The sequence below is a fragment of the Antechinus flavipes genome, chromosome 2, assembly GCF_016432865.1.
Source record: "Antechinus flavipes isolate AdamAnt ecotype Samford, QLD, Australia chromosome 2, AdamAnt_v2, whole genome shotgun sequence".
NCBI classification, from domain to species: domain Eukaryota; kingdom Metazoa; phylum Chordata; class Mammalia; order Dasyuromorphia; family Dasyuridae; genus Antechinus; species Antechinus flavipes.
The window spans coordinates 534039389-534059160 of record NC_067399.1 but is presented as its reverse complement, the minus strand read 5'-3'; positions in this window follow the sequence as shown (position 1 = coordinate 534059160).

The following is a 19772-nucleotide window of genomic DNA, read 5'->3' as shown; positions in this document are numbered from 1 at the left end:
ATAAAGATAGTTTTTAGCATTCCTAGCTGTGTGACCCTGGCAAGTCACTTAACCCCAATTGCCTCAGCAAAAATCCAAAAAAAAAATAAAAAAGAAAGAAAAAAAGAAAAATACAAGGACACTCTTAAGGTCTAAGAACTTTAGAATTGATTATATGACATGGAAGACACTGGCATAGGACTACTCATCAGAAAAGATGCTGTACTCTATAAGAAAGCAGAATTGAATTAGCCCAAAAGAAAGGTAAAATATGCAATATTAGAGAAGCTATTTTTTTCCCACATGATACATGGTAATTTTTCTTCTTTTGAAGACAGCTGGCTTGTATCCTTTAAACATTTTTGGAAAATGCAACTTATAAATTTGTACTTTGGATACAGACTTGTATCAAAGAAATTTGCTGAAAAGATCTTCCCCACATAACTCTTTTCCTTCTAATCTAACTTCTCTCAAATATAAACTCCTTAAATGTAGTGACTGTCTCCTTTATGTCTTTGCAACTCCCATCTTCAGTAGTGCTTTTATTATAATTGTTCTTAACAACTGTTTATTGATTGACTAATAGTGTTATCTGTAGGTTAAAAGGTAGTAATTTTTTCATCTAATTCTTCATTTTTTAAAGAATAATTCAGTGAAATTACAACCTTCTTAGCAGTGTATTATTATACCTTTCTTGCTGTAATCCAAATAGTGCCTATTTCTAGCTCTTCTAATCCTTGTCAATACGTTGAATATGAAATGAAATGTCATCCTTTCTCCCTTTTCTAACTTTCTGATGGCCTTTTAACAAAGTCCTCTTTGACCTTTTGGTAGCAACTGACCCTATAGACCACCTCTCATTTTGGATACTCTTTCCTTCCTTGCCTTCTGATCTAGTGTGTTTGTTTGGTTCCCCTCCCCTCTCTCTAACCCTTCTTTCTCTATCACTTTTGCTGTTTGCTTGTCTTATTGCTGGTTGTCAGTTGTTCTCTCAGAGGACCATGACTTCTGAGAGGTGATACTAGTGAATTGGATTTAAGTGAGGGAGGGCTCTGCAAAGTCACCAGTCTCTTTCTCCCTCGGAGGCATCTGGGGCCAGATGTAGATCAGGACAACAGGAGATAGCCCTGGTGGTAGTGGGAGACCTTGGCCTTTTACAGCTAAGATCTTTAACAGGTCTCAGTTTGACTGAAGCACGGGCCAATCAATGATTAAGGCTAGATAAGAAATGAGGCAGAGAATGGCTTCTTTTACCTAATCAAAATAAAAATACACTCACACACACACATATACAAGCATATATATATATATATATATATATATATATATTTACACATACACATGTATACATAAATATATATAACACACATGTATATACATACATATACATACACACACACATGTTTACATTCATCCTGAGCCAATTAGGATCTAAACAATGACCAAGTTGGGTTTAGCCTGGCATCTATTATTGATCAATCAGTGAGAACCCGAGTTATTTGGGCTTCTTAAGAAAGAAATCTGGCTGGAAACTCCAAAATATCCTGGGAGGTAGTTTTATAGATCAAGACTTATATTCCTTTGGGCAGAGCACCTGCAGGTAAAGGCATGATACTCTTTGTAGACAGAGGGAAGGAAAGGGGAAAAACAAAACAGAAAGCAAGAAAGCTGTGTTGCCCAACTGGCCAGTTTCAGTTACATTCCTAGTGGACAATCCTCCTCCTCCTCCTCACACAGGTTGTTGTTTATCCTTCATTCTCTAAAAGGATCTTGCATGCATTATCCCCTTATGCAATGATCCCATGACTTGCAAGTGAATTGGATTTAATTGAGGGAAGGTTCTGCAGAGTCACCAGTCCCACTTTCTCCTCTGGAGACTTCTGAGTCCAGCAACAAGACATAGATTAGAATGACTGGACATGTTCCTTGCTTGTCTTGTACCTTGAGCCCTTAAGTTAAATGTTTTTTAGATTTATCTTTGTCCTTAGATTTATCCCTTTATATACTCTCAACATTGCCAGTCGTGTCAAGGGCTTCAATGATCAAAAAATCTTTTTTATAATCTTTTATAAAAATTCGATTCAGTTCAGTTTAGTAAACATTAAGTGACTACTGGGTTGAAAACTTATTTTCCATTTTTTTTTTTTAGAGACTTCATTGTTTCATTTCTCCACACCATCCAAGACAGTTTTAATATTCAAAGTATTAGTCTCTGTTTCTGGAAGAAGTTTGGAGTTTCTGAGAGAAGTTAAAGTAGATTTGCAATTTCCTGGAGGTAATCAAGGGTACATTCCTGATTGTTTAATTCTGGGTCCAACTTGTCATACATAAATGTATATTATATATATGTATACATTTTATAGTGTGTATACATAGTAAACACACATGTAAAGATAACGTTCTACATATTTCCCTTCCAAAAAGACTGAAGTTTACAAAGGATTTTGGTAGAGAGGGGATTGAGAGAGGGGAAGAAATTATTGTCATTTAGGGTTATTTAAACTGTGCTGTTGATTAACAACTTGAGTGAGGTGTATTTTATTTCATTCCTAAATTGCATTTTTTTAAAAAAAAAAATCCAGTTTTTAGCAAGGTCATCAAAGCTGATTTTTCTGTAAATTCTTCTTCTTCTTCTTGTTCTTTTTTTGCTGAAAAAATTGGGGTTAAGTGACTTGCTCAGGGTCCCACAGCTAGGAAGTGTTAAGTATCTAAGGCCAAATTTGAACTCAGGTCTTCCTTGACTTCAGGGCTGGGGCCCTATCCACTGCACCACCTAGCTGTCCCCCGTAACTTCTTTACAACTATATTCTGTAAAAGTTGGTCGGCCTTTTCCTCCCTTCACATCCAAAACAATTCTCCTATAGCTAGATTTTCTCACTAATTTGTTTGTCAAAATCATTACTCACTGAGTTACCTTCTTGCTACATTTGAAATTAGAATGAAAGAAAATAATTGCATTTGCTCCCTTATATTTTCTGGAGGCTGGTTTAGAAATGTAAGTCCAAAGTGCCCTGCACAACTGGATCAGAACATGCCAAATTTCTGTTTACTTTAAGACGGGGAATAACTGAGAAGAAAGTACTCAAAAATCCATAAAATATCTGTATACAAGTTTTTTCTTCACTAAGCTAAATCCTGCCATTTCCTTAGGCAAAGGCCTGTTCAGGAGAAAAAAAAAAAAAAAAAACAAAAAACAAAAAACAAACTTCTGCAGACCACAGAGTAGTTTTGACCACAATGATTTATAGGCATAAGTACTGGAATGGGTGAGTCATCTACAAATTGAGTTGGGAGGGATTGCTTCTGAGCTACCCAGACAGCCATAAAAACCTTGCAAGAGCCTCACACCAACTTAAATTTGGTTCACCACTTTTAGAAAAAAATATCCAGATGTATAATATTAGTTGACTGCTTTAAGGAAAACATCTTTCTCATATGTTGCATCAATTTCTAAAGGGACCATTCTGTAAATTTGAGAGTAGCCCTGCTCTTACTGAAACTATAATGTGAAATAACTGAAATGTAATTGGATTTCATTGTGCTATTTGTCTTAGTGTGAGTACTGAGAAGAGAAAATATATCCTGCTTGTGAAATAACTCTTTGAGGAGCCTTATGGGGACCAAGTTGCTTTTGTGACAGAGTGGCATTCTAAAGAAATTTTGAACTTTTAGGGACTCCACAGGTTTTGAAAGGATAATAAAGCTTTAAAGTAGAGAACAATTACATAGAATTGACCTTGAGATCTTTGTATATTGAAATGGGAGAATGGAACTCAGGGAAATTATGTGGGAATTATGCCAGGGAAACTATTGGGTTGCAGTTTGGTGGTTGCAAGGACAAAAGATTTGGGCTAGACCTGGCTCAGGCCAGTCCCCTGGTAGTTTAGGTTCTAGATTGGAACAAAACGAGACCCCTGTAGGTCATTCAGCAGTAAAAAAGGGAGATTTCCTTAGGCATACCAGGAAGATACTCAACAAGGATAGGAATTGAATGCACCTTTGAGCTGACTCAGCTGAGCAGTTTCCCTGCTTGAATTACCCACCATTTTCCATTAGCCAAGGATTTGAGAACTTCTGTCCCTTTGTACTCAGTGGACCAGAAAATAATGTCAACATTCTGAGCCTTTAGTACCCTAAGTGAACAAAGCAAATCTTTAAAGAAAAGAAAAAACTAAATTAACATGCACAAAGAAAAAGGATAGGATATTGTTCCACTACAACTTGGGAAGAAAAGGTAGATTTGAGGTCAAAAAAGACTGAGGTAACTAGAAAATGTTTTAGGTTATAGAGAAGCAAACAGACATGGTTGTTGTCCTTTGTTCTTAAAGAAGACCAAAAGGACATCACTGTTAAAGTCAAGTTAGTGTATCCAGCTGTGGTTGATCAGACCAATAGCAGCTCAGAATGAATGCTGTGCCACAGGTTGAACACAAATAGTCTCTATTAACATTTGGATTGAATTCTCCAACTGCTCAACTGGCAATTTTTTTCTGAGCTAATTCAATTCTGCTTTGCTCATAAAATATAGTACCAGTATCTCCCATCACACAAATAATTCTAAAGTTCTTTTTTTTCAATCTGCCTTGGTGAAGTTATTTAATAGTTTAATTTCTTTTCTTTAAATTAAAGCTTTTTATTTTCAAAACATATGCATGGATAATTTTTCAACATTAACTCTTGCAAAACCTTGTGTTCCAATTTTTCCTCTTGTACCCTCTTCCCTACATGGCAAGTAATTCAACATATGTTAAATATGGTAAAAAAAAAAAAAGTTATATCCAATATATGCATACACATTTACACAATTATCTTGCTGCACAAGAAAAATCAGATCGAAAAGGAAAAAAATGACAAAGAAAATAAAATGCAAGCAAACAAGGACAGAAAGAGTAAGAATGCTATGTTGTGATCCACACTCAGTTCCTACAGTTCTCTCTCAGGATGCAGATGACTCTTTTCATCACAAGATCATTGGAACTGGCCTGGATCATCTCATTGTTGAAGAGTCACGTCCATCAGAATCAATCATTGTATAATCTTGTTGTGGCCATTACAATGATCTCCTGGTTCTGCCCATTTCACTCAGCATCAATTCATGTCTCTCCAAGCCTCTCTGTATTCATCCTGCTGGTCATTTCTTACAGAACAATAATATTCCATAACTTTTATTGATCACAACTTATTCAGCCATTCTCCAACTAATGAGCATCCGCTCAGTTTCCACAACTCTAAAGTTCTAAAGAGAGTCTTTGAAAGTGTCCTTGTATCACCTTTTCTGATCACCTTGAGATGCTTGCCCTGTGTGAGTTCTCCATAAAGTATCTTTTTGGCATTCGAACAATGTGGCCAGCCCTGTAGAATTTTTGCCTTTGCAGCAGAGTTGGGACACTTGGTATGTTAGTTCTGAAAGGGCCTCAGGTCTGGTGTTGTACCTTCCAGGAGATCTTCAGAATCTTCCTGAGACAATCCAAATGGATGGGGTTCAGTTTCCTGTCATGGTGCTGGTGTAGTGGCCGGATTTCAAAGCATACAACAGTGGGGTCAGCCTAGTAGCTCTGCAGACCCTCAGGTTGGTAGTCAGCGTGGGGCTTCCCCTTTCTCAGGCTTTTCTCTGGAGTCTCCCAAACACCGAGCTAGCTCTGGCCATGTGGGTATCAATCTCATTATCAATCATCTCTGAAAAGTGTACTGCCCACCAAGGTGAGAGAACTCACCTGCAGCATTCAGAACTCCACCAGCTTTAATTGACAGTTCCACATACAGACACGTGGTGCTGGCTGATGTTTTCTTGGTGTTAATTGTTTTTTTTTTTTTATTTTTTTTTTATTTTTTTAAAAATAGATGACATTTTAATCTTTTCTTGCCCGTAGGTTTCTTTTTTTTTTTTTTAATTTTTTATTTAATAATTACATTATATTGACACTCATTTCTGTTCCGATTTTTTTCCCCTCCTCCCTCCACCCCCTCCCCTAGATGGCAAGCAGTCCTTTATATGTTGGATATGTTGCAGTATATCCTAGATACAATATATGTTTGCAGAACCGAACAGTTCTCTTGTTGCGTAGGGAGAATTGGATTCAGAAGGTATAAATAATCCGGAAGAAAAACAAAAATGCAGATAGTTCACATTCGTTTCCCAGTGTTCTTTCTTTGGGTGTAGCTGCTTTTGTCCGTCATTTATCAATTGAAACTCAGGTCTCTTTGTCAAAGAAATCCACTTCCATCAAAATATGTCCTCATACAATATCGTTGTCGAAGTGTATAATGATCTCCTGGTTCTGCTCATTTCACTTAGCATCAGTTCATGTAGGTCTCTCCAAGCCTCTCTGTATTCATCCTGCTGGTCATTTCTTACAGAACAATAATATTCCATAACATTCATATACCACAATTTACCCAGCCATTCTCCAATTGATGGGCATCCATTCATTTTCCAGTTTCTAGCCACTACAAACAGGGCTGCTACAAACATTTTGGCACATACAGGTCCCTTTCCCTTCTTTAGTATTTCTTTGGGATATAAGCCCAATAGAAACACTGCTGGATCAAAGGATATGCACATTTTGATAATTTTTTGGGCATAATTCCAGATTGCTCTCCAGAATGGTTGGATTCGTTCACAACTCCACCAACAATGCATTAGTGTCCCAGTTTTCCCGCATCCCCTCCAACATTCATCATTATTTTTTCCTGTCATCTTAGCCAATCTGACAGGTGTGTAGTGGTATCTCAGAGTTGTCTTAATTTGCATTTCTCTGATCAATAATGATTTGGAACACTCTTTCATATGAGTGGTAATAGTTTCAATCTCATCCTCTGAAAATTGTCTGTTCATATCCTTTGACCATTTATCAATTGGAGAATGGCTTGATTTCTTATAAATTTGAGTCAGTTCTCTATATATTTTGGAAATGAGGCCTTTATCAGAACCTTTAACTGTGAAAATGTTTTCCCAGTTTGTTGCTTCCCTTCTAATCTTGTTTGCATTAGTTTTATTTGTACAAAGGCTTTTTAATTTGATGTAATCGAAATTTTCTATTCTGTGATCAGTAATGGTCTCTAGTTCATCTTTGGTCACAAATTTCTTTCTCCTCCACAAGTCTGAGAGATAAACTATTCTATGTTCCTCTAATTTATTTATAATCTCGTTCTTTATGCCTAGGTCATAGACCTATTTTGATCTTATCTTGGTATATGGTGTTAAGTGTGGGTCCATGCCTAATTTCTGCCATACTAATTTCCAATTATCCCAGCAGTTTTTATCAAATAATGAATTCTTTTCCCAGAAGTTAGGGGCTTTGGGTTTGTCAAACACTAGATTGCTATAATTGACTATTCTGTCTTTTTTTTTTTTTTTTTTTAATAATAAATTTTATTTTATTTAATAATAACTTCGCATTGACAGAATCCATGCCAGGATAATTTCTACACGACATTATCCCTTGCAATCACTTATGTTTCGTTTTTTTCCCCCTCCCTCCCTCCTCCCCCCCCCAGGATGGCAAGCAGTCCTATATATGCTAAACATGTTGCAGTATATCCTAGATACAATACATATTTGCAGAACCAAACAGTTCTCTTGTTGCACAGGGAGAATTGGATTCAGAAGGTAAAAATAACTCGGGAAGAAAATCAAAAATGCAAATAGTTCACATTCATTTCCCAGTATTCCTTCTTTGGGTGTAGCTGTTTCTGTCCATCATTTCTCCAATGAAACTCAGTTAAGTCTCTTTGTCAGAGAAATCCACTTCCATCAGAATACATCCTCATACAATATCGTTGTCGAAGTGTATAATGATCTCCTGGTTCTGCTCATCTCACTTAGCATCAGTCCATGTAGGTCTCTCCAAGCCTCTCTGTATTCATCCTGCTGGTCATTCCTTACAGAGCAATAATATTCCATAACATTCATATACCACAATTTACCCAGCCATTCTCCAATTGATGGGCATCCATTCATTTTCCAGTTTCTAGCCACTACAAACAGGGCTGCTACAAACATTTTGGCACATACAGGTCCCCTTCCCTTTTTTAGTATCTCTTTGGGGTATAAGCCCAATAGAAACACTGTTGGATCAAAGGGTATGCACAGTTTGATAACTTTTTGGGCATAATTCCAGATCGCTCTCCAGAATGGCTGGATTCGTTCACAACTCCACCAACAATGCATCAATGTCCCCGTTTTCCCGCATCCCCTCCAACATTCATCATTGTTTTTTCCTGTCATCTTAGCCAATCTGACAGGAGTGTAGTGATATCTCAGAGTTGTCTTAATTTGCATTTCTCTGATCAATAGTGATTTGGAACACTCTTTCATGTGAGTGGTAATAGTTTCAATTTCTTCATCTGAAAATTGTCTGTTCATATCCTTTGACCATTTATCAATTGGAGAATGGCTTGATTTTTTATAAATTTGAGTCAGTTCTCTATATATTTTGGAAATGAGGCCTTTATCAGAACCTTTAATTGTAAAGATGTTTTCCCAGTTAGTTACTTCCCTACTAATCTTGTTTGCATTCGTTCTGTTTGTACAAAGGCTTTTTAATTTGATATAATCAAAATTTTCTATTTTGTGATTGGTAATGGTCTCTAGTTCATCTTTGGTCACAAATTTCTTTCTCCTCCACAAGTCTGAGAGATAAACTATCCTATGTTCCTCTAATTTATTTATAATCTCGTTCTTTATGCCTAGGTCATGGACCCATTTTGATCTTATCTTGGTATGTGGTGTTAAGTGTGGGTCCTTGCCTAATTTCTGCCATACTAATTTCCAGTTATCCCAGCAGTTTTTATCAAATAATGAAATCTTATCCCAAAATTTAGAATCTTTGGGTTTGTCAAACACTAGATTGCTATAGTTGACTATTCTGTCTTGTGAACCTAACCTTTTCCACTGATCAACTAATCTATTTCTAAGCCAATACCAGATGGTTTTGGTGACTGCTGCTTTATAATATAATTTTAGATCAGGTACAGCTAGACCACCTTCATTTGATTTTTTTTTCATTAATTCCCTTGAGATTCTCGACTTTTTATTGTTCCATATGAATTTTGTTGTTATTTTTTCTAAATCATTAAAATATTTTCTTGGAAGTCTGATTGGTATAGCACTAAATAAATAGATTAGTTTAGGGAGTATTGTCATCTTTATTATATTTGCTCGGCCTATCCAAGAGCACTTAATATTTTTCCAATTATTTAAGTCTGACTTTATTTGTGTGAAAACTTTTTTGTAATTTTGCTCATATAATTCCTGACTTTCCTTTGGTAGGTAGATTCCCAAATATTTTATGCTATCAACAGTTATTTTGAATGGAATTTCTCTTTGTATCTCTTGCTCTTGGATTTTGTTGGTGGTGTATAAGAATGCTGAGGATTTATGGGGATTTATTTTGTATCCTGCTACTTTGCTAAAATTATGAATTATTTCTAATAGCTTTTTAGTAGAATCTCTGGGGTTTTCTAGGTATACCATCATATCATCTGCAAAGAGTGATAGTTTGGTTTCCTCATTGCCTACTCTAATTCCTTTAATCTCTTTCTGGACTCTTATTGCAGAGGCCAGTGTTTCTAATACAATATTGAATAATAATGGTGATAGTGGGCAACCTTGCTTCACTCCAGATCTTACCGGGAAAGGTTCCAGTTTTTCCCCATTGCATATGATGCTTACTGAAGGTTTAAATATATGCTCCTAACTATTTTAAGGAAAAGTCCTTTTATTCCTATGCTCTCAAGTGTTTTTATTAGGAATGGCTGTTGGATTTTATCAAATGCTTTTTCTGCATCTATTGAAATGATCATATGGTTTTTGTTTGGTTGGTTGTTGATATAGTCAATTATGTTAATAGTTTTCCTAATATTGAACCAGCCCTGCATTCCTGGTATAAATCCTACTTGGTCATAGTGTATTATCCTGGGATGATTTTCTGTAATCTTTTTGCTAATATTTTATTTAAGATTTTAGCATCAATATTCATTAGGGAGATTGGTCTATAATTTTCTTTCTCTGTTTTCAGCCTACCTGGTTTAGGTATCAGTACCATATCTGTGTCATAAAAGGAGTTTGGTAGGACTCCTTCAATCCCTACTTCTTCAAATAGTTTATTTAGCATTGGAGTTAATTGATCTTTAAATGTTTGATAGAATTCAGATGTAAATCCATCTGGTCCTGGGGTTTTTTTCTTAGGGAGTTGATTGATAGTTTGTTCTATTTCTTTTTCTGAGATAGGAGTGTTTAGGATATTTACTTCTTCCTCTGTTAGTTTAGGTAAGCTATATTTTTGGAGGTATTCTTCTATTTCATTTAAGTTGTCGAATTTATTGGCGTAAAGTTGGGCAAAGTAACTCCTAATTATTGCTCTAATTTCCTCTTCGTTAGTGGTGAGTTCTCCCTTTTCATTTTTAAGACTAACAATTTGATTTTCCTCTTTCCTTTTTTTAATCAGATTTACTAAGGGTTTGTCTATTTTGTTGGTTTTTTCATAGAACCAACTCTTAGTTTTATTAATCAATTCAATAGTTTTTTTACTTTCAATTTTATTGATCTCTCCTTTTATTTTTTGAATTTCAAGTTTAGTGTTTGATTGGGGGTTTTTAATTTGTTCCTTTTCTAGCATTTTTAGTTGCAAGCCCAATTCATTGACCTTCTCTTTCTCTATTTTATACAAATAGGCCTCTAGAGATATGAGATTTCCCCTTATTACCGCTTTGGCTGCATCCCATACATTTTGGTATGATGTCTCATTATTATCATTTTCTTGGATGAAGTTATTAATTATGTCTATAATTTGCTGTTTCACCCAATCATTCTTTAGTATGAGATTATTTAGTTTCCAATTATTTTTTGGTCTACTTTCCTGTGGCTTTTTATTGAATGTAATTTTCAATGCATCATGGTCTGAAAAGGATGCATTCACTATTTCTGCCTTACTGCATTTGAGTTTGAGGTTTTTATGTCCTAATATATGATCAATTTTTGTATAAGTTCCATGAACTGCTGAAAAGAAGGTGTACTCCTTTCTGTCCCCATTACATTTTCTCCAGAGATCTATCATATCTAATTTTTCTAGTATTCTATTTATCTCTTTGACTTCTTTCTTATTTATTTTGTGGTTTGATTTATCTAATTCTGAGAGTGCAAGGTTGAGATCTCCCACTATTATAGTTTTACTGTCTATTTCTTCTTGCAGCTCTCTTAATTTCTCTTTTAGGAATTTAGATGCTACACTACTTGGTGCATATATATTTAATATAGATACTTCTTCATTATTCATTCTACCCTTTAGCAAGATATAGTGCCCTTCCTTATCTCTTTTGATTAGATCAATTTTTGCTTTAGCTTGATCTGAGATCAGGATGGCTACCCCTGCTTTTTTGCTTCACCTGAAGCATAGTAGATTTTGCTCCAACCTTTTACCTTTAACCTGCATGTATCACCCCGCTTCAGGTGTGTTTCCTGTATACAACATATTGTAGGATTCTGGCTTTTAATCCATTCTGCTAACCGCTTCCTCTTTATAGAGGAGTTTACCCCGTTCACATTTATGGTTAAAATGACCAATTCTGTATTACTTGCCATCTTGTTAACCCCGGTTTATGCTTTTCTCCCTTCTTACTCCCTTACCCCCTCCCTTACCCCCCTTCCCAGTATTAAGCTTGTGAGCTCCCCTTGCTTCTCACAGCCCTCCCTTTTTCAGTATCCCTCTCCCCCCTTAGAGTTCCCCCCCCCCCAACTTACCCCTTTCCCTCCCAGTTACCGTATTCCCTTCCACTTAGCTTATTCCTTCCTTTTTCACTTTTCCCTTCTCACTTTTCAATGAGGTGGGAGAAGTTTCACCATAGATTGAATATGTCTAAAATTCTTCTCTTACTGCCAATTCTGAAAGCAGTAAAATACTCACTATTTTCATTCCTCTCCATTCTTTCTCTCAGATGACTATTCTGTCTTGTGAGCCTAGCCTTTTCCACTGATCCACTAATCTATTTCTTAGCCAATACCAAATGGTTTTGGTGACTGCTGCTTTATAATATAATTTTAGATCAGGTACAGCTAGGCCACCTTCATTTGATTTTTTTTTCATTAATTCCCTTGAGATTCTCGACTTTTTATTGTTCCATATGAATTTTGTTGTTATTTTTTCTAGATCAATAAAATATTTTCTTGGAAGTCTGATTGGTATAGCACTAAATAAATAGATTAGTTTAGGGAGTATTGTCATCTTTATTATGTTCGCTCGGCCGATCCAAGAGCACTTAATATTTTTCCAATTATTTAAGTCTGACTTTATTTGTGTGGAGACTTTTTTATAATTTTGCTCATATAATTCCTGACTTTCCTTTGGTAGATAGATTCCCAAATATTTTATGGTATCAACAGTTATTCTGAATGGAATTTCTCTTTGTATCTCTTGCTGTTGGGTTTTGTTGGTGATGTATAAAAATGCTGAGGATTTATGGGGATTTATTTTGTAGCCAGCTACTTTGCTAAAATTATGAATTATTTCCAATAGCTTTTTGGTAGAATCTCTGGGGTTCTCTAGGTATACCATCATATCATCTGCAAAGAGTGATAGTTTGGTTTCCTCATTGCCTACTCTAATTCCTTTTATATCTTTCTCGACTCTTATTGCCGAGGCTAGTGTTTCTAATACGATATTAAATAATAATGGTGATAGTGGGCAACCTTGCTTCACTCCAGATCTTACTGGGAAAGGTTCCAGTTTTTCCCCATTGCATATGATGCTTACTGATGGTTTTAAATATATGCTCCTGACTATTTTAAGGAAAAGTCCATTTATTCCTATGCTCTCAAGTGTTTTTATTAGGAATGGATGTTGGATTTTATCAAATGCTTTTTCTGCATCTATTGAGATGATCATGTGGTTTTTGTTTGTTTGGTTATTGATATAGTCAATTATGCTAATAGTTTTCCTAATATTGAACCAGCCCTGCATTCCTGGTATAAATCCTACTTGGTCATAGTGTATTATCCTGGTGACAATTTTCTGTAATCTTTTTGCTAATATTTTATTTAAGATTTTAGCATCAATATTCATTAAGGAGATTGGTCTATAATTTTCTTTCTCTGTTTTCAGCCTACCTGGTTTAGGTATCAGTACCATATCTGTGTCATAAAAGGAGTTTGGTAGGACTCCTTCAATCCCTATTTTTTCAAATAGTTTATATAACATTGGAGTTAATTGTTCTTTAAATGTTTGGTAGAATTCACATGTAAATCCATCTGGTCCTGGGGATTTTTTCTTAGGGAGTTGATTGATAGTTTGTTCTATTTCTTTTTCTGAGATGGGACTGTTTAGGATATTTACTTCTTCCTCTGTTAGTTTGGGCAAGCTGTATTTTTGGAGGTATTTTTCTATTTCATTTAAGTTGTCGAATTTATTGGCATAAAGTTGGGCAAAGTAACTCCTAATTATTGCTCTAATTTCCTCTTCGTTAGTGGTGAGTTCTCCCTTTTCATTTTTAAGACTAACAATTTGATTTTCCTCTTTCCTTTTTTTAATCAGATTTACTAAGGGTTTGTCTATTTTGTTGGTTTTTTCATAGAACCAACTCTTAGTTTTATTAATCAATTCAATAGTTTTTTTACTTTCAATTTTATTGATCTCACCTTTTACTTTTAGAATTTCAAGTTTAGTGTTTGACTGGGGGTTTTTAATTTGTTCCTTTTCTAGCATTTTTAATTGCAAACCCAATTCATTGACCTTCTCTTTCTCTATTTTATACAAATAGGCCTCTAGAGATATGAAATTTCCCCTTATTACCGCTTTGGCTGCATCCCATACATTTTGGTATGATGTCTCATTATTATCGTTTTCTTGGGTGAAGTTATTAATTATGTCTATGATTTGCTGTTTCACCCAATCGTTCTTTAGTATGAGATTATTTAGTTTCCAATTATTTTTTGGTCTACTTCCCCCTGCTTTTTTGTTGAATGTAATTTTCATTGCATCGTGGTCTGAAAAGGATGCATTTACTATTTCTGCCTTACTACATTTGAGTTTGAGGTTTTTATGTCCTAATATATGGTCAATTTTTGTATAGGTTCCATGAACTGCTGAAAAGAAAGTGTATTCCTTTCTGTCTCCATTACATTTTCTCCAGAGATCTATCATATCTAGCTTTTCTAGTATTCTGTTTACCTCTTTGACTTCTTTCTTATTTATTTTGTGGTTTGATTTATCTAATTCTGAGAGTGCAAGGTTAAGATCTCCCACTATTATAGTTTTACTGTCTATTTCTTCTTGCAGCTCTCTTAGTTTCTCTTTTAAGAATTTAGATGCTACCCCACTTGGTGCATATATGTTTAATATAGATAGTGCTTCATTATCCATGCTACCCTTTAGCAAGATATAGTGTCCTTCCTTATCTCTTTTAATTAGGTCAATTTTTGCTTTAGCTTGATCTGAGATCAGGATGGCTACTCCTGCTTTTTTGACTTCACCTGAAGCATAGTAGATTTTGCTCCAACCTTTTACCTTTAACCTGCATGTATCTCCCCGCTTCAGGTGTGTTTCCTGTAAACAACATATTGTAGGATTCTGGCTTTTAATCCATTCTGCTAACCGCTTCCTCTTTATGGGGGAGTTTACCCCGTTCACGTTTATGGTTAGAATGACCAATTCTGTATTACTTGCCATCTTGTTAACCCCGGTTTATGTTTTCCTCCCTTCTTTCCCCTTTCCCCCCCTTCCAAGTATTAAGCTTGTGAGCACCCCTTGCTTCTCACAGCCCTCCCTTTTTAGTGTCCCTCCCCCCGCCTTAGAGTTCCTCCCCCTATCTTACCCCTTTCCCTCCCAGATACCGTATTCCCTTCCGCTTAGCTTATTCCTTCCCTTTCCACTTTTCCCTTCTCACTTTTCAATGAGATGGGAGAAGTTTCACCATAGATTGAATATGTCTTAAGATTTTTCACTTAAAGCCAATTCTGAAGGCAGTAAGATACCCACTATATTCATCCCCCTCCATTCTTTCTCTCAGATATAATAGGTTTCCTATGCCTCTTCATGAGATGTACTACCCCCACTTTACCCTTTTTCTGGTACAATGTCCTTTCCACATCAGTTTCTAGAACAAGGTATACATGTATTCTTTATACATCTATATAGTCAAAATATAGTTCCCAAGATTAATCTTTACCTTTTTAGATTTCTCTTGAGTTCTATATTTGTAGATCAAACTTTTTGTTAAGTTCTGGCTTTTTCATCAGAAATAGATGAAATTCGCTTACTGGTGTTAATTGTTAAGCCCAAATTAGCACAAGTAGCAGAGAACCAGCCCATACTCTGCTGAATCTCCACTTTGAGTGCACTGTGAATGAGAGAGCTATGCATTCTGAGCGCACAATCATCTGCTAACAAAAATTCATGCACCAGCGCTCCCTCCACTTTAGTTTTGGCTGTAGCTTTTTCAAGTGGAAGAATTTCCTATCATATATGAATGTAATGGAATATTATTGTTCTACAAAAAATGATGAGCAGCTTGGTTTCAGAGAAGCTTGGAAAGACTTACTGATGCTGAGTGAAGTGAGTAGAACAAATCATTATACACAGGAACAACAAGATTATGTGATGGTCAACTCTGATGGACTTGGTTCTTTTCAAAAACGTGGTGATTCGAGGCAATTCCAATAGACTTGTGATGGAAAGTGCCACCCACATCCAGGGAGAGAATTGTGGAGACTGAATGTAGATCAAAGCATAACATTTTCACCTTTTTTTGGTTATTGTTATTTTTTCCCCACTTTTAATCGTATGTGTATGTGTGTGTGTGTGTGTGAGTATGTGTGTGTGTGTGTGTGTGTGTGCAGCATGATGAATATGCAAATATGTTTAGAAGAACTGCAAGTGTTTAATCTATATTGGATTGTTTGCTGTCTTGGGGAGGGGAAGGAGAAAAAATTTGGAACACAAGATTTTGTAGAGATGGATGTCTATCTTTGCATGTATTTGGAAAAATAAAATAGTATTTAAAAAAAGAATTTACCATCAGCATAGTAGCTGACTTTGATTCCATGTTTGTCCTTACTGAGGGAATTTGACAACATGGTTCACAACCTCATGCTCAAAAACATGGGAGCAAGCACACAGCCTTGTTTCACTGCATCGGTGACTGGGAAAGCTCGAGAGCATCACCCATTGTCTAGAACCCAGCAAGCATCCATCATGAAACTGATGTACTATACTGATGAACTCTGGGCAACCGAATTTTGACATGATTTTCCATAAGCCCTTCTGACTGACATTATCAAAGACCTTGGTCAGATCTACAAATATTGTATACAGACCTCTGTTCTGGAGTTGTCAGGCAGTAAACACCCTGTTCCTTGGCCCCTTCTGCAGCCACACTGGCTCTTAGGTAGAGAACCTTTTTCTGGGTATGAGGTCAGCTTATTGAGGAGGATTCTGGTAAGAATCTGGCCAGCAGGAGAGAAATCCCTCTGTGATTGCCACAGTATTGTCCAACCATTGACCATTTACCTCAGGTTGAAATCAATCACTCCCTAGCTGTTCCAACTGAAGTTCCAATCAAAGAAGAGAATTTTGAATGCTATTTGGCTCCTTTTGTGTGACAAAGCATCTGGTGCTGATTCTATTCCAGCTGAGATTTACAGAGTGGAGGGGTCTATTGGTCATACAAAAGCTGATTGATATTTTCCAGATTATTTGACAAGAGGAGGTTGTGCCCCAGGAGTTCAAGGCTGTCTCCATCGTCCATCTCTATAAAGGTAAAAGAAGAGATTGTCCTGTGATGATCACAGAGGACTTTTTTAGTTATTGCTGCAAAGATTCTTGCTAGAGTCCTCTTTAGTAGACTGATCTTCCACCTGGAAGAAGTCATCTACCTGAGAGCCAGCGTGGTTTCAGAAGGGGCCTAACCCTGGTCTGTCTGCCATAGCAGGTGGGGAATCCCATCTTGTGGCTGAACCAAAAAACTGTGCAAAAACTTCTACAAAGATCCCGCACATGGAATATGTACGCACTGGACAACACAAAATCCAGTAGACTTGAAAGATGAACAATAGGTAACAGGTATCACCTGCAAAAAGCAGCCCTGAGAGAAACAAGGCTGACCAACAAAGAAAGGCCAGCTTACTGAAGTCAGAGCAGGATGCATGTTTTTCTAGGGTAGCTTCACTGAAGCTGTTTAAGTTCTGCAATCAGAACTAATCCACTAAGCAAGCCCATATGCTTTCCAAAAGTAGTGAATGACTGGCTCATGGCAAGGTGATTGCTACTAGCAGGAAAATACCATACCACCATCATCAGTGTCTATGCTCTCACCATGATAAACCCTGATGAGGTCAAAGAAAAATGTTATGAAGAATTGGAGATTCTCCTCATCAATGTGCCCAAAGTGGACAAGCTTATATTTCTGGGTGACTTTAATGCTAGAGTTGGCTCAGACTAACAGATATGCAGGGAAACAGCAGCAGCAATGATTTCTTACTACTGAAGTCTTGATGCAGTCATCACCAACACTATTTCATTTACCTAAATGCAACAAAACTTTACAGATGCACCCTCACATTTGGCATTTAATAGTCTATGTAACTATAAGTAGAAGAGACAGGCAGGATATGAGAGTGACAAAGGCAATAGGTGATACACATTGCTGTATTAATCATAGATTTATCCTCTCCAAAATGAAGGTCACAAAAGTGGCAGCCCCAAGGCAAAAAGACTAGCAGAAGAATTATTGTCAACAGACAGAATTCTTCCCTGAGGGGGAACCCCTAGTTGCTAACTCGGAGAGTAAGTTGAGCCAACACACAGTTGACAACAGTGGAACAGAAAAGGAGGGAACAACTTTCAGAGATCGGTGTACAGCATTGCTGCATTTACTCATCTGGCTCAGAACACTCACAAACATAACACTGGCGTGACGAAAATGAGGAGGAAATTTAGAAGCTGCTAAATGAAAAATGACAACTCCACAGGCTATGCCAGCAGGATAGAAGGTAGCATTCAATTCCATGAAAAGTAAAGTACAATCAAAGGTTTCTCGGTTCAGTAAAAAAAAGCATGTGAAATTCAGTTTTAGACTGATAGTCCAATCCAAAGCACTTTTGTGATGCACTCAAGGCTATTAGTCATGGGCCAAAGACTATGGTACATATCTCAACTACTCAGTGCTAATGGAGTCACATTGTTTAATGATAAGGAGAGGATCTTAGGATGGTCTGAACACTTCCATAGTGTTCTCCACAGACTGTCATCAGTGCCTCATAGTATCATAGTATTTGATAAGCCCAAGAACCTCATCAACTGGAGCAAAGATTCATTATTCAATTGGAAAGCAGTCTAGCAGAAATTATATTTAAACTGATATTTCATATCATATGCCAAGAGAAATTCTAAATGGATACATGACAATATAAAATCATAAATAAATTATAAGAGAAAGGAAGGAAATACTTTTCCAGCTTGGAAGAGGGGAAGAGCTCTTGATCAAACAAGTAACAGAGAAAATCTCAGAAGATAAAATAGAAAATTACTTAATTTAAAAGTTTGCATAAAACAATCAGTGCAGATATTAGGAAGGAAACAGTGCACTGGGAAAAAAATCTTTTTTGAAAATTTCTCACATAAAGTTCTCATTTCCAAGATATATATGTATGTATATATATATATATATATATATATATATATATATATATATATATATATATATATATATATATGGAACTGATTGAAATATTGAACAATGAGAGCCTTTTCCCAATATGTAAATGGTTAAAGGTTAGTATCCTTTGAGATACTACCAGTTTAGTTTTTTAAAAATAACAAAAAAAAAAAAAAAAAGAAGAAGAAGAAGAAGAAGAAAATGACAGTTGTTGGAAAGGCTGCAAGAAAATAGGCACAGAAACGTATTCTTGGTGGATCAATTGATCCAGATGTCTGAAAAGCAATTTGGATCTGTTCCCTAAAGGGTATTAAATTGTGTATACTCTTTAGTCTAGACCCTAAAGAAAGTAAAATGGGAGAGAGGACCCAAAAATATTTAAAGTAAAGTATTTTTGAAATAGCAAAAACCTGAAAATGAATTGAAGAATGGCTAAACAAATTATAGGGAATCACAAGGAATTCTGGGAAGATGTATGTGAACTGAATAGTAAAATGAATAGAACCTAGAATAATTTATGTAGGAAGAATATTGTAAAGAAAAATAGCTAAGAAAGACTTCAGAACAATGATTAATGCAATGATAAACCACAATTCCAGATGATCAGTGATGAACAGTCTTGAATTCAAGGTAGACAACAAGACATACATTTTTAGGACATGGCTCATAAGGTAATATGAATGTGCATTTTGGACACAAGAGTTTTTTTTTTTTTTTTCAATTGGGAGAGAAGAGGCTAGTGATTGGGTAACCAAAATAAAAATAAAAGCAAAAAATGTTCATTGAAGCATTTTTTAAAAAAACATACAGAAAATAAAAGAAAGAAGGACAGTAGAAAACAGATAAGCAAGCCAGCTTTGAAAATAACATGCTGAATATGTTTAACATATTACTTGCTCTCTAGGGGAGGAGGTGAAAGGAAAGAAGGAAGAAAAATTTGGAACATAAGATTTTGCAAGAATGAATGTTGAAAACTATGCATATATTCTGAAAATAAAAAGCTATCATTAAAAAAAGAAAATAACATGCTGAGTTTATTATATATGTAAAAAGGCAAACAAACTATATACAACAGATTTATATCTTTATATATAATCCTCCTTTTCTATTTTTTATATACAGGAATGTTCCTTTTGTTGTTTATGTTA